At 38.7% G+C, this 13,136-nt stretch overlaps 1 long non-coding RNA gene across 5 annotated transcripts in view; it reads right to left on the bottom strand.

Moving 5' to 3' along the window:
• Positions 1 to 13,136, bottom strand: part of LOC125697079 (uncharacterized) — a 214,985-nt gene that overhangs the window by 80,087 nt on the left and 121,762 nt on the right. The window contains exon 1 of one of the 5 annotated variants that reach the window (XR_007378667.1): positions 10,657 to 10,756. The exons of the other annotated variants lie outside the window; for them this stretch is intronic. This is a non-coding gene — a long non-coding RNA (uncharacterized LOC125697079). Of the gene's footprint in view, positions 1 to 10,656; positions 10,757 to 13,136 lie in introns of those variants that run through there. 5 annotated transcript variants of the gene reach the window in all.

Below are 13,136 nucleotides of genomic sequence, written 5' to 3' on the forward strand. Positions count from 1 at the left end.
AAAGGTTGGTGAGGCACAGAACAGGTTGACAAGAGAAGTAATGGGTGCCCCATCCCTAGAGAAATTCAAGCTCAGGCTGGAGGGACTTTGAGCACCTGATCAAGCTATAGGTGTCTGCTCACTGCAAGGAATTGAACCAGGTGATCTGTAAGAATCCCTGACAACTCAAACAATTCTATGATTTGTTGGATGACTGGGGCAGCATTGCAGAAACCCTTTTTACCCACTGTGTGCTAGTGAAGAAATGCAAGATTTCAGAGGGCAGCTGGAAGCTCAATCCTTCCCTTCTAAATATTCATCCAGAAGAGATGTCTCTGCTGCCTGGGAGGAGTGCTCTCCCCTGATATCAAACATGCTTAATACACTCAAATCCAGTACCAAGTTCTGCAGGCAGCAAACTGTACTGGGGAAGAAGGCTCTGCCCCTGCCTGTCTACTTACTGTTGAGGTTGCAGCAAGATAGTCTCACTAAAAGATGCTTCTACTTTTTCTATTTTTTTTATTTTTATTTTTTTTTAATGCTAACGCTTGCCAAAAGGCATTACCGTTGCAGAAAAACTCATCTCTAATATCTGCATCTTATTCCTAAAACAGTTTAGTTTTTTATTGCCACTGTTTATAGGAAGCCTACAGTAATATAAACTGCTTTCATAAAAGTTGCCAGGTTTTTAGCAGCATGCTGTGCCTCAACAGCAGTTACAACAATTCTGCTGCTACGAAATAGGATGCAATTGCAGTATCTACTGGCAGAAGCACAAATTGTTCTCTTAGGTTGGGCACTGCTAGAATAAGACCACATTTGCTAACACCTTTTTTGTTGCTGTTTTTGTTTTTTTGGCAGGATGAAATGTTTCTCTTTCTTTTGCCATATAAAAAGAAAGGAATGGGGAGTTGTTTGGGTTTGTGCCCTGTTAGGGGAATGATTTTGTTGTTCTTCTGATACGAGGCTTAATTATGCTTCCCTGCTTGATACTTATATTAGAAATTCAGCTTCCAACAACTGTATTTCTCCATGGAAGTTATTCAGTGTGTCTAGAGAGACCTGAACTTCTCTTATGACACGATGCCAAGACTTTGAACCATATTACTTGCTCTCAGGCACTCTAAAGGGCTGCCTTAGAGATAACCAGGCATAAGCCTGTTTTTTCCTCAATAAGCCAGACTATACCCAAAACAACTACTGTGCTGGCGAAACCTATCTGGTGGAAGGATATCAATAAATGTAAATGTACAGATTAGAAAAGAGCACGAGCTCTGACCTACAGAAAGCATTTTGGTGTGCAATCAGAAATCTACAAAGCCAGTACCAGACATCAAAAAGATTAGAAAACTTTCCAGTATAGGATAATGTCCCTGGACAATTTCATGCCCTGTACACATTTGTTTGTAGGCAGTATAGTGTGGTCCCTCATACATCTAGGGGGATAAAATAAGTGATTGCAGGGCACAAAAGGCAGTTCCTTGTCGACCCCATCTGGCAAAATTATCTCCAGCAATGCGCGTTACCACAGCTTTTGAAATCTCTGTAACCAAATCAGAGCTGCAGTGCATTTTTGCCCTCTCTCTTTCAAGAAAAAGCACTGAAAGTTCACGAAACTGCTGCTGTGATCCCTGCAAGTGGCCAGAGACATGCCATTTACTACCAGAGCCTTTCGATCTTAGGACTGAGAATAGGGTTTGTTGAGAAAGATCTCAGTACCTTGAAAGGATGTGTGTTCTTCGCAGGTTCACAGGCTGTTTATGATGGCCTGTCTGGCATCTGGCTGTAGCATTGAATTTCAAATTTGTTTTTCCTCCAGGGAGCCAGAGTACTAATCTACAGTAACACAGGCTGTAGGAATCTAATCATTGTACCATGACCCCAAATGATCTTGTTATGCATTCAGCTTCTGCCCAGTCTATCTCAGGGATTGACAAAAGTTTCTGCAATGTGAAGATAAGGAACACAGTTGCATCCATTTATTGTTACTTTACTAGCCTGGAGACAGCAATATATTCCAGTCATTCAGATGAAAGACCTTCTGATGAACGCATGGGAATAAATGGAAACCAGTGAATTGTGTGTTAAACCACGGCATGGCTCTAGCGAAGGGGGAAGCGTACAGTGACATACTGCAGAGAGAATCAAAAAGGTTAAGAAGACATCCCACTTCATGGGACACATTGCTTACCACAGTATGGTCAGTTTAGGTAATTTCTGAAGTCACAACTGGCCAGTTTTCCACATTTTAGTGTTGATTCCCCAGTGTCATTCCCCATTGTCAGTCTTTTCCACAGACTGTGTTTCACAGGAAAGCAAGTAATCTGCCTTGCCCCATAAATCCCTCCCCCCCCCCCCCCCCCCCCCCCCAAGCCTTATTCTATGTGCATGTAAGTCAGGGAAACAGCCTTCAGCTTCAGTGAGATACTGCAGGTAATCTGACATATCTTCAAGAGACAAGTGTAATACAGTATGAACTAAGTTACTTTGATTCTAGCTTGGTGCACTGCCAGTGAAATAATTATCATTTAAAGGTTAATTAAAGAATCTGCTTTTGAAGGTTGTGAGGAAGATACTTAACAGCAGGAACTGAGCTCAGGAATTGCTGGGTTGTGTGCATAATGTTACAGGCACTAAAATTCTTACATCTCCCAGTCTCACTCTGATCTTGCCTGTAGTAGAGTAAACACCACTCATCTCCTCTGGATTTGGTGGAACTATTCTGGATTCACATGCTATGCATCAAAGGAAGCTCAGGAAATAGAAATACTCCAAATAAATAAATAAATAAATAAATAAAAATCCATAATCTCTTCTTACTTGCAGTCCCCTACTCCTGTCCTTTTTCTGACATAGGAGAGTTACACTCCCAGTAATACACTCAGCAGATAAAACTGCATTTCTGGGTGATGTTCAGCACTCAAGAGCTGTTCAATGAATGAGTGAAGGACTGAGACCTTGCACCCTAGAATTACATGGCTCACCCCATTCTTGCTGCAAGGAGTAACCCCAAAACAGTAGTCATCCATTTAGCCTTCAATGCCACGGTGAAGAAGTCTGTACGACCTGTCCACAGTAGTTTATTTTATTCCTTTGCTGACATACATTACTATCACTGGAGCTATTCTGAATTCCTACCTATACTAAACCAAGAAGAACAACACTTTTGAAATAACTTTTTTGCTTGGCCTCCACACTGAATCTACATGACCTTGTCTGATTTCCACATGTGATTTCACTGCATCCTCATTATATAGATATGTCTTAAGTGTTTTCTCCCTCCTGTTTTGGAATGTTCTATTGCAGCAAAAAAGTATACATTACGATTGTAGTTATTTTACGTGAAGTAGTGTGTGCACTACAAGTAGTGATTTACTTTGTTGCCTCTGCCTCTGTTCAAGAGAAGAGCAAATCAGAAGAAGGGAATCCCAGGAGTAGAATGAGATGAGGGAAGAAAAGAGAAAATGCAGCAGACAAGGAAAGAGTCCAAAACAAACTGAAAATGTGAACATAACATGTATGAGACCCAAATCTCTAGGGCAGCCATTGAGGGCTTTTCCATAGTTAACTTCCACTATGTCCTTCAGTTCTGTTTTCTTTGTATTCGTTTTACCTGAGCTCCAGCAACCCAAAGGTGAAAACTTGGAAAAAGATGCTGTTACCAATTTGGAAACAGTAACTAACAAGCTAGCTACCTGAGATACTTTTTTTTTTTTTTTTTTTTTTTTTTTTTTGCGCAGTCAAACCTTAAAAGGTTTTATTCATGTGATGAAGAGCAGACAGAACAACTGTGAAGCAGGAACAATGATAAACAACAAGTCTAAAGCTACTTAGATGGAGCCACATATTAAAAAATATGCGGTTTAATTTATTTATTTATATTTAAATAAGGCAGTCAGCATCTTATCTTTCTGATAAATAGCTACTGTCTATTGGGGAAGACTTTCCTGTAACAGCTAGCTACTACTTTCTTATTCTTATTTTTCTACTGGGATCCAACATCAAGGATGTGATGCCCTTACACTTAGCAAACATTTAACCAATAAATGTTTAATCATTTAAAAAAAAGCATCATAAATAAAAACGCTTTGTGAATGAGAACCGTCAGGGAGTAATTAGAACTCCTAATGCCTACAGAATAAATATCACATCCTCCTGTTTCAGAATCACTTTCTGACTCTCCCAGAGAGCAGAAACACACAGGAAGCAATTAAGCAAACAACAACAACAAAAAAAGAAAAATAGAAAGAGGTGTGTTAAGGGGAAATGGTGTGCCTGGGGACTCTGGGCCCCCACAGAGAGCAACAGCCCTAACAATCATTCTGATTTCAAGTAAAGTAGTCAATTTGGACATCTTTTGCCAATGAACAGACTCAGCTTTGAATGATCAAAATGACCTCAGCTGGTTTTAGAGTGAAAAAAGTGAAAGCAAAATTGGCACCTAGGGGAAAACATTTCCACAGCACGTCCATAAGTGTTTGGCTGCTTATTGGCATGACAGACTCAGAGTGCTGTCACCTGGCACTCAGTTGAAGCCAGTGGAGAAATCTTTAAGCTACAAAACACGGATAGGATATGCCTGGAACTTTTGAACTCTGAAAACTGAGTCATTCCAGTGTCAATCACTATGAGCAGTAGTGCCATTTGCTGTCTCTCATTGATTTTTTTAAAGAGAATCTTTAAAATCTTGATGGATTTTAAATCCATCAAGATCTTGATGGATTTTGAATCAAATCAACAGCATCCATATTTCTTCTGAAAAGAGACACTGAGGTGCTTCACTCATTTTCCCAATCTATTCTTTTGTCTCATAACACAACTAGAAAAATCAAGCTTCATAAACTGCACCATTTTTAACAGTAATAGTCAGAATTCATCCAGCACTTTTTTTTAAAAAAAAAAGATTTTTTAAGGGAATATATTTGCATAACCAAAAAAAGAAATGCTCTTCAAATTAATCCAGTCATTTTCAGATCTCCTTGCCAGAGTACCAAACTATTTGCTACCCAGCACATCCTGTGCAGGAGAAAAAGAGACCGCAAGGGAATTATATGAACAGATTACGGGTTATTACCAAACATTTCCTTCTTCTTCACAGATAATTCAAGAAAAGCATGCTTTGAAGTCACAGAGGGAACATCTGAATGCATTGTGGAAGCACTTCAACATGTGTTACAATGCACATTATGTTTTTGTAACATTCATATTAATACATAAACATAAAAGACTGGCTGAATGGAACTATATTCTCTTTGTAGCTGGAGGTGAATGGGCAACTTCAGTTTTCTCTTCAAAATGGGTAATAAGGAACTCCAAGAGATAGATAGAATAACTGCAGCATTTCTTCAAGAATTAAATAAGAAAACTTGGAAAAGACATCCTCTGAACTCAACCCAAGGGAAACAAAAATGGCATCATCCTATAAACAGAGAATCACAATTCAACAAAAGCTCCACAGATCACAGATTTCCTTTTCTGTCAGAAGATGGGGCCTACTGCACCTCCACAACCTTGTATGAGATTAGTTCAGAGGAAAGGGGATGCAGAGATCTCATGGTCTATTCTACCTATCTCTTTTCATTTCTACATCCCACTTCGCAGACCTGCATGTTCTTTAGTGACCTTCTCAAAACTTCTGCCTTTTTTTTTTTTTTTTTTTTTTTTTTTTAAAGTAAAGACAGGATAAGACATAAACATCTTCACTTTTCAAGAAATTTCTCTTCAGTCCTGCAGTGTGTTGAGATTTATTTGATCCTCCCATTCCAAATCCTTTAATTTGATGTGGCTGCCTGTTCTTTACATTGGCAAAATCAAAGAGTTTGTCATGGTTTTGTTTTTTGTTTTTTTACTATTCTACATCATAACATCATGTATTGATGTGTTAATGTAGAGTGTGGGGCGGTTTCTAACTGCCTTGCAGTGGGTGCTGGAGGGTGCTTTCCTAGCCGTTCCAAGCTTTTCAGGTTTGACTCGATCTCAGGAACTCTATCTTACTTGATTTAATAGTGTCAATTTCAATTACATTGTATTACACTGTATTATATTGTGTTATCTTGTGTTATCTTGCATATCTTCCGATATCATAGTTAGTAAAATAAGTTTTCCTCCATAGATCGTTGCAGCTGTTTTTTTCTTCCTTCCTGGAGCCCAGCTCCCATCTCCCTATCCCTTTTCCTTTTCCCTTCCCATTTCGTGGGGCCCGGGAGGGGAGAATGGAGGCAGGAGCCTACTGCCCCCCTGTCATGGGCATAGATTGATCTAGTTAACTCCGTGACAGAGTTTCAAAGGAAAAAGCAGAAAACAAATCTAAGTCTTGCCAATCATCCTTCCTGCTTTGTAGGGCTCTAATTTGTGACTAACCCTAGTAAAATCTCCACTAAGAAAAATGAGTGAGATTATGGACTACTACTTTTATCTGTAGTGAGACAGTGCGTGCTCTGGGGCTGTATCAGGAGGGCTATTTTCTTTAAGTAATCCAGGTTGTTCTCTCTGCACTTAGATTCCAGGGACTGCCTTGCCTTTAATGCTTGCATTTTGCCCTTTCTAACCAAGCAAAGGTCCAGCCAAGCTAACATGCCCTGTGCTAATGCTTATTTTCAGACCTGGTCTAAGAAGGAAAAAAATTAGAGTTCATTAACTAGTTACCACCAGCTTTAGTATAATGTAATGAAGGCAATGGAAAGGGTCTATCTGGATTGTTTAATTTAGTAATTAATATTCCAGATTAAGAAATAAATTCATGTTATTTAAGTTCAAGGATGATTTAAATTTAGAAGAAGCTGCAAACAAGAAGACAAAAATAACAAAGGACTCTGAAGTAATTGTGGAGAAGAACAAAAGAAAATACAAAGATTTTGTTCAAGAAGTAATGTCACAGCGTGATAATAAGCAGAGGAAGTTACCTACCAGATAAGTAAAGATAGAAGGAACTGCAATAAAGTTTCTTCAGTGCTACAGGAGGGTAATAAAAGAAATACCAACTCTATCTCTGGCAAAAAAAGGATTCCATTAGCAGTGCCATACAGTTGAACCCATAGCCATACACTGGTACCTTGTGGGGACGCAGGGAGAACCTACCCTGCAAGGCATCACACACATCCTCCACAAAGACCAGTCTTTGTTTTCACTTAGCCATTAACCACTCTCCCATGCCTTCTCAATTTTTTAATTCTTCTATTAGTCACTTCTTCTCTATCTCATCCTTACCACCTCCCACCTGATGAACACTCTGGCAACAAGACAGCTTATAAAACTACAGACCCAGTTGGCCAACCCAATAAAATATTTGCTGCCTGGGAATCTGTGCAAACTTTAAGTCAATAAACCATAAACACAAGAGAAGGCAAACTGAAAAAAAAAAAAAAAGCCACACACAAGAGTTTAATGGTCCAGAAAAATCAGGAAATCACATTCAAAAAAAAAAAAAAAAAGTTTAGAAAAGACACAAAATAGGAAATGGGATAGGGATTTTATTTTCCTGGGAAACTCGGGAAACAGAAACAGACTTTGGGTGGGCAGGGTTGGGAAAAAAAAAAACAAACAAGTAATACAGTATGGAAAAGCTAGGAAAAAGATATGGGTACATGTTCTGTAGTTTTTAATTATGTTGTCCTTATTTGAAACTGCAAAGCTATTATTATGAATAGTTTTTGACCACCCCATCTCCCATCCAGATTCCACTACTTTCTTTCTAAGGAAATAAAGGAAATACAAGGAGAAAATTCACAGAACAGTGATTTGACCCCAAACCTATCTCCCAGTCTCTGGCCTGGTATGCTATTCTAACACCTAAACTAACCCGAGGCACCTGGTGGTCAAGCAAGACAAGAATGAGAACTAATTATTCAGTCCTGTCTCTTCAGGAAATGCTACCAATAACATCTGTGCATGCAACCATGCCTCTCTAATAATTTCTTAGCTCTTTGGCAAGTATCAGTCAGATTTGATATCAGGAGATTAGGCTGAATGATATTAAATTTTCACATGAAAATAAATAGCAACCATCTGTAGGAAAAGTAATCATCTCACAAGGAAAAGAACAGAAACTAAACTGTGAGTTCAGATGGTATTAAATGGCCAAAATCTAAAGGAGAGAGGGAAAGGGAAATAGCCCATGTGCTAGAAAGTTTTTAATCAGGTTTCAAGGTTTAGTAAGGAACGGAGAAGACAGACACCATAACAAAACCCATGGAAACCTGCTTTCATCAGGATTGACCTTTGTTTGGCATTCTTGTCAGTTTGGGCATATGAGATCTACGTTCAGATAGGACTTGTTCGTGGTTATCAGCTTTGCTGGAGAACAAAAATCAGTAATCAAGTTCCATCAGCTGAAAAGCTCATTATTTTCCATTAAAAACAGATACATAGCATTTCATCTCACATGTTCTCAAGAAAAGAGAAAAAGCAGTTTTTAAAAATATTTCAACTCTATTCTAAATTGTGTACAAGAATATAGTTTGGATCATGCAGATTTTGCTTGCCAGAGCACAAAGCTTACTATTTAACTAACTCAGTAGACATTCTTACATACTTCTGCTACAGCTGTTTATTACACCGAAGCCCTTGGATCTTCTGTATGCATTAATTTTTCAGTACCCCTTTCTGATCAAGCAGAATATTTTCCTAATTGGCACATGGACTTCTGTACACTACGTACTTGACTCTCAGATTCTTGATTCAAGCTATGATCTACTGAGGAAATGTATAGACAATAAGTTCAGTACTGAAAGAAAAAACAGTTGACATGCAGACAGATGCATTACATCTGTGGTTGCAAGGACTGCTGATTAGGACACCTAATTTCAGCAGCTGAGCTGATAATTCCACCCCACCCTTCAATCACAGGGCTTTTTTCAGTGCTAAGTCAACAGCTATTTGTAGTGACAAATTTCTTGGGCTAAAAATAACACAGAAAGGTAATAATATTCCACTGTTAAAAAATGCAAGACAGAAATAAACAATAAGCCACATTATTTTTCATGTATGAACTATCATTATCTCGTTTTATTACACGTTGAATTTTCAGCATCCTTTCATTTCTCAGATGAGGCTTTTACAAATGAAGCGATTCTGGAAAAATATCAGGTTTTCTGCTAGGCATATCAGAGTGCAAGGAAGATGTCACTCCTGTTTATTCCATTTTAAGAGGTCACTGATTACAGCAACTTACTTCCAAATTAAATATCTCAATATAGTTTTAAATGGTGGGGCCTTTTCAGATGGAAGCTTTACATGAAATCATTGATACCTGCAGGTGGAAAAATGTGAAAACTAATCACTTCTTCATAAATCAGCTGTACTTTGTCAGTATAAACAGACTAGCTCTCAGCAGAAGATTATTTTGATTTTTTCAGTAGATTTCTTGCTTTATCTTTTTAAAAAATAGACAAAATCTTACTGCATTCTGAGTAGTACTTAACAAGAGATAAAAAGCGAAAACATCTCTTAGCAAGAAGACTATACCATAGAAAATCTCATACAGTATAATTGTGCTTGAGATCCTTGGTTACCTGACAAAACAAATTAGAGTCTGGAACCTTTGTAAGCTCCTTAACCTCAGTCAGATTTGGGGAGAGAAGCTGCTATGCAATTTTTCAACAGAAGCATTTCAGACCTTGCCAATTAGACTACAATATTCATTGAATGACTCTTACGCTTGATTAGCTTGATGTACCAGCATACAACCCAGAGAAAACAACCTTCACTTAATTTACACCTCAAGAAGATATCACAAAGGTTAGAAATAACAGTCATCCCTTGATTTCAAGGCATAAGTAATATAATTGCTACATGATGTATCCAGCACAATATTGATTTTAGGATAAATCAGCTCCAAAGATGAAAACAAATCTGAGTTCTGTATTATGCTAAACACAGGTGATTTCAGCAGTCACCCAAAATCCTGCCTTCCTGTACTCCACTTTCCTCAACTCTATTTCATGTTACCTTTATAACTCAGAGTGAAAGATGAAAAGAAGATGAACAGTTCATTCGAGTCTTCTGCATTTGCAAAGTAGCGCTTCATAATCTCATTAGAGCCAGTGACTTTACTTAAAGCATGGATTTTTCTTAATTCAAGATGTTGAGGCAGCCACCACACCTTCTAAGAAAGTCCTTCCAGTAGCAAATCTGACAAGCTTTGAAGTAATGAACAGTAACCAAAAATACAGAAACAAAACATATCTTCCATTACCTGAAATCTATTCCCCCAATTGAATCCATTAAAAGTTATTTTTCTAGTTAGGCATACAAAATATGCTTATATACAGCGTAAATTTTCTTTCTCAGTTTCTCAGTAGTCAGCTCCAAATAAACATGTTCAATATGGTCCTTTGAACCATTTGCCTCCAGGTTGTACAGTAGGTACCATAGACAAATTTAAACAGAGAACAGACTCTGGACAGAAGCTGTACATTCATCTCTATGGCTGCTTCAAGATTTGGCAATACTGCCAACAATATATAAGCCCATTGGGCTTCCTACCTCATAATCATTCACCTCAAAAGATTGAAAAATAAGGTTGGGCAAATATCAGCACAAAATCGTCATGGCAAACAAAGGGTAACACAATAGAAAGCATTACATTGACAGCAGAGCAGTAAGATCCTAGGCTGCAGCAAATAAGGATTTGCTCCAACACAACAGTCATGAGCACAGAGACAAAGGAAAGAAGCTTACCTTCAGAAACCTCAGGTACACAGGGATCTCCAGCAAAATATCCTCACCTCCAGTGCCAACCCTTACATGAGGTCTGGAAGGGATAGAACCTGGCTCCTCCCCTTCCAGTCACTTAGGGACATTGTTTGTACCTGCGCTCTCCTGGGTTGGCCCTGCCTTCCCACCAGGTGCTCAATCATGCTCCAGGCCATGACTCAGCACTTATGCTACACAAAGACATCTCAAATTCAAAGTAGAAGCTCTGGATGTGCCTGCTAGAAGCTATGAACTTAGCTTCACCTGTCCTATCACAAGCAAATTCAGAAAAGGGGAAATTTTTATACCAAAAGAAGCACAAGCCTTTCCAAGGCAAAAATACCTATGGAATTCATGTACCATGCTCCAGGTCCATATCTGCTAGGGCTGTAATAAAAAAAAAAATATATCAAGAAAATAAAGCAACGGAAATCATCAAATTTTGCAGGGAAAACTGCAAAATAAAACTAACATCCTGGAGCTTCAGGTCAAATTAAGTCTCTGGTTCCTCTCTTCCAGGGTAGCAGAGAAGAAATTCTTCCATTTGAACTTGTCTAACTGCCAAAATGTTTAAAAACTCCAAAGAAATAAGTAAAAAGAGCATTAACTGCTTGACAAAAGCTTCAGCATCCCTTCCTTCATCTCTTAAAGAAACATCCAATTTCCATACATTATTTATCACGCTGCTATTTTCTTGAGCTGCTAAATTTGCCATAATTTCCTTCTTTATTCAAAGTGATTTTTAGTGTTTAGTACATCACTCAGCTTAGCAGTGATGCCATGCCTGCCTACAGCGCCTTGAGCACAGATCTGAGGCTCCTGAGCACTGCACTAGGAGCCATGCAGTAGAGCACGAGACAGTAATCACCCCGCATATCCCTTCAGTCCCACAGAGAGCACATCAGGTTGGATGTTAGGAAAAAATTCTTCTCTGAAAGAGTGGTCAGGCAGTGGAACAGGCAGCCCAGTGGAGTCACTTGGAAGTGTTCAAGAAACAGAGATATGGTACATAGGGACATGGTTGATGGCTGGACTGGATGATCTTATTATTGGTACTTGGTAATTGGTATTATTGGTATTTTCCAACCTTAATGATTCTATGATTCTATGCTGAGGACTTCCCTCTCTCATTTTGAGGTCACAGTTTGGAATACAGTGAAGCTCTGGTAAGTAATGGGAGAAAGGCTTTCTCTGAACTACAGTTGTGTTCAGTGCTGTTGCTACTCTGGCCTTACAAAGGCAAAGCTAAAACTCTGCCTTCAGAGGGAGCAGATCCAAAAGCATAGTATTGTGAACACAAAAAACCCAACCATTTCCTTGGTGTTAGTTCAGGGTTTTTCAGAAAGCAAATGAGCTTGAGCTAATATGCCATGATCAAACTGACAAACTGAATCTGGGTTTTCTTCAACGGTAATCACAATAACTGACCTTCAGCTCCAAAATACAGTATTTTTTTGTAATGACAGCTCAGAAACCCTCCCAGATCCCTAACGCAATTAGTGGAGAAATAGCATTTTTCCTGCTTTTGTTCCTATTATTGCATTGCTCCAAAATGCAATACTTACCTTATTGTTGACTTTCTCCCATTTGCTTCAAAACTACAAAACTGGGTTTTTCAAATGCACATTATCTTACCCCTTCTTCCTAGACCTGGTATGAGATATTGCATCCACAGGGCATCAAAGATCCCACTCTTAGCACCATCTCACCCTCCCTGAGCACTCTTAAACTTTCCCTTCATCTTCTGCCACACTTAGAGCCCAATAACCCTCACTGCAATGATCAACACAGCAGGAGCTATTTTTTAATTTACATTTGCTGCAGTTCTGCTTCTCCCTAGTACAGCAAGGCTAACCACTCATGTAAACTTCGCCTGATTATAAGGGCTTATTTATACAGATCACAGAGGCAGCCTATGGATGGCAAACCTATTTTTGTGAAATTGGGTGGTCTCTCCCTGCACTGATTTTCTGAAGTCAGAGAAGATGCCTGAACAGCTCTGAAGCAGTTATTTCACTCAAGTCAAGATTCAACAAGATGATTTGGGAATTCTTCCCTCCACTACACTTATATCACTGTGAGTGAAAGTTGAAAGCTGAATTTCAAAATCGACTGAAGCAGATAGTTACAGCCATGTATTAGTTCTGAAACCTTAAGATCATGAATGAGAAAAATGAAAGAAAAAGGAAGGAAATCACTTTAGCCTAAACCGCGATGAAAAAGCAAACAAGGTCATTAATGTTTTATAGCATCAAATGCACTCATTTATCTTGCTTTTGTACAGGAAAGAGGAGTGTTTGGTATTAATTGATTTGAGGTGGCTGCTAAGAGGAAAGGATGTCAAACTTAGCTGTTTCCTACCATTTTTTCCCCATTACGCATTTTAATCCGCTGCTCTAAAGAGCTTTAATAGTGATGGGTTTGTGGTGCTAATATTGATAACTGTATAGTGCCATGACTATTTG

This window comes from Lagopus muta, chromosome 8 (genome assembly GCF_023343835.1).
Source record: "Lagopus muta isolate bLagMut1 chromosome 8, bLagMut1 primary, whole genome shotgun sequence".
Taxonomy (NCBI): domain Eukaryota; kingdom Metazoa; phylum Chordata; class Aves; order Galliformes; family Phasianidae; genus Lagopus; species Lagopus muta.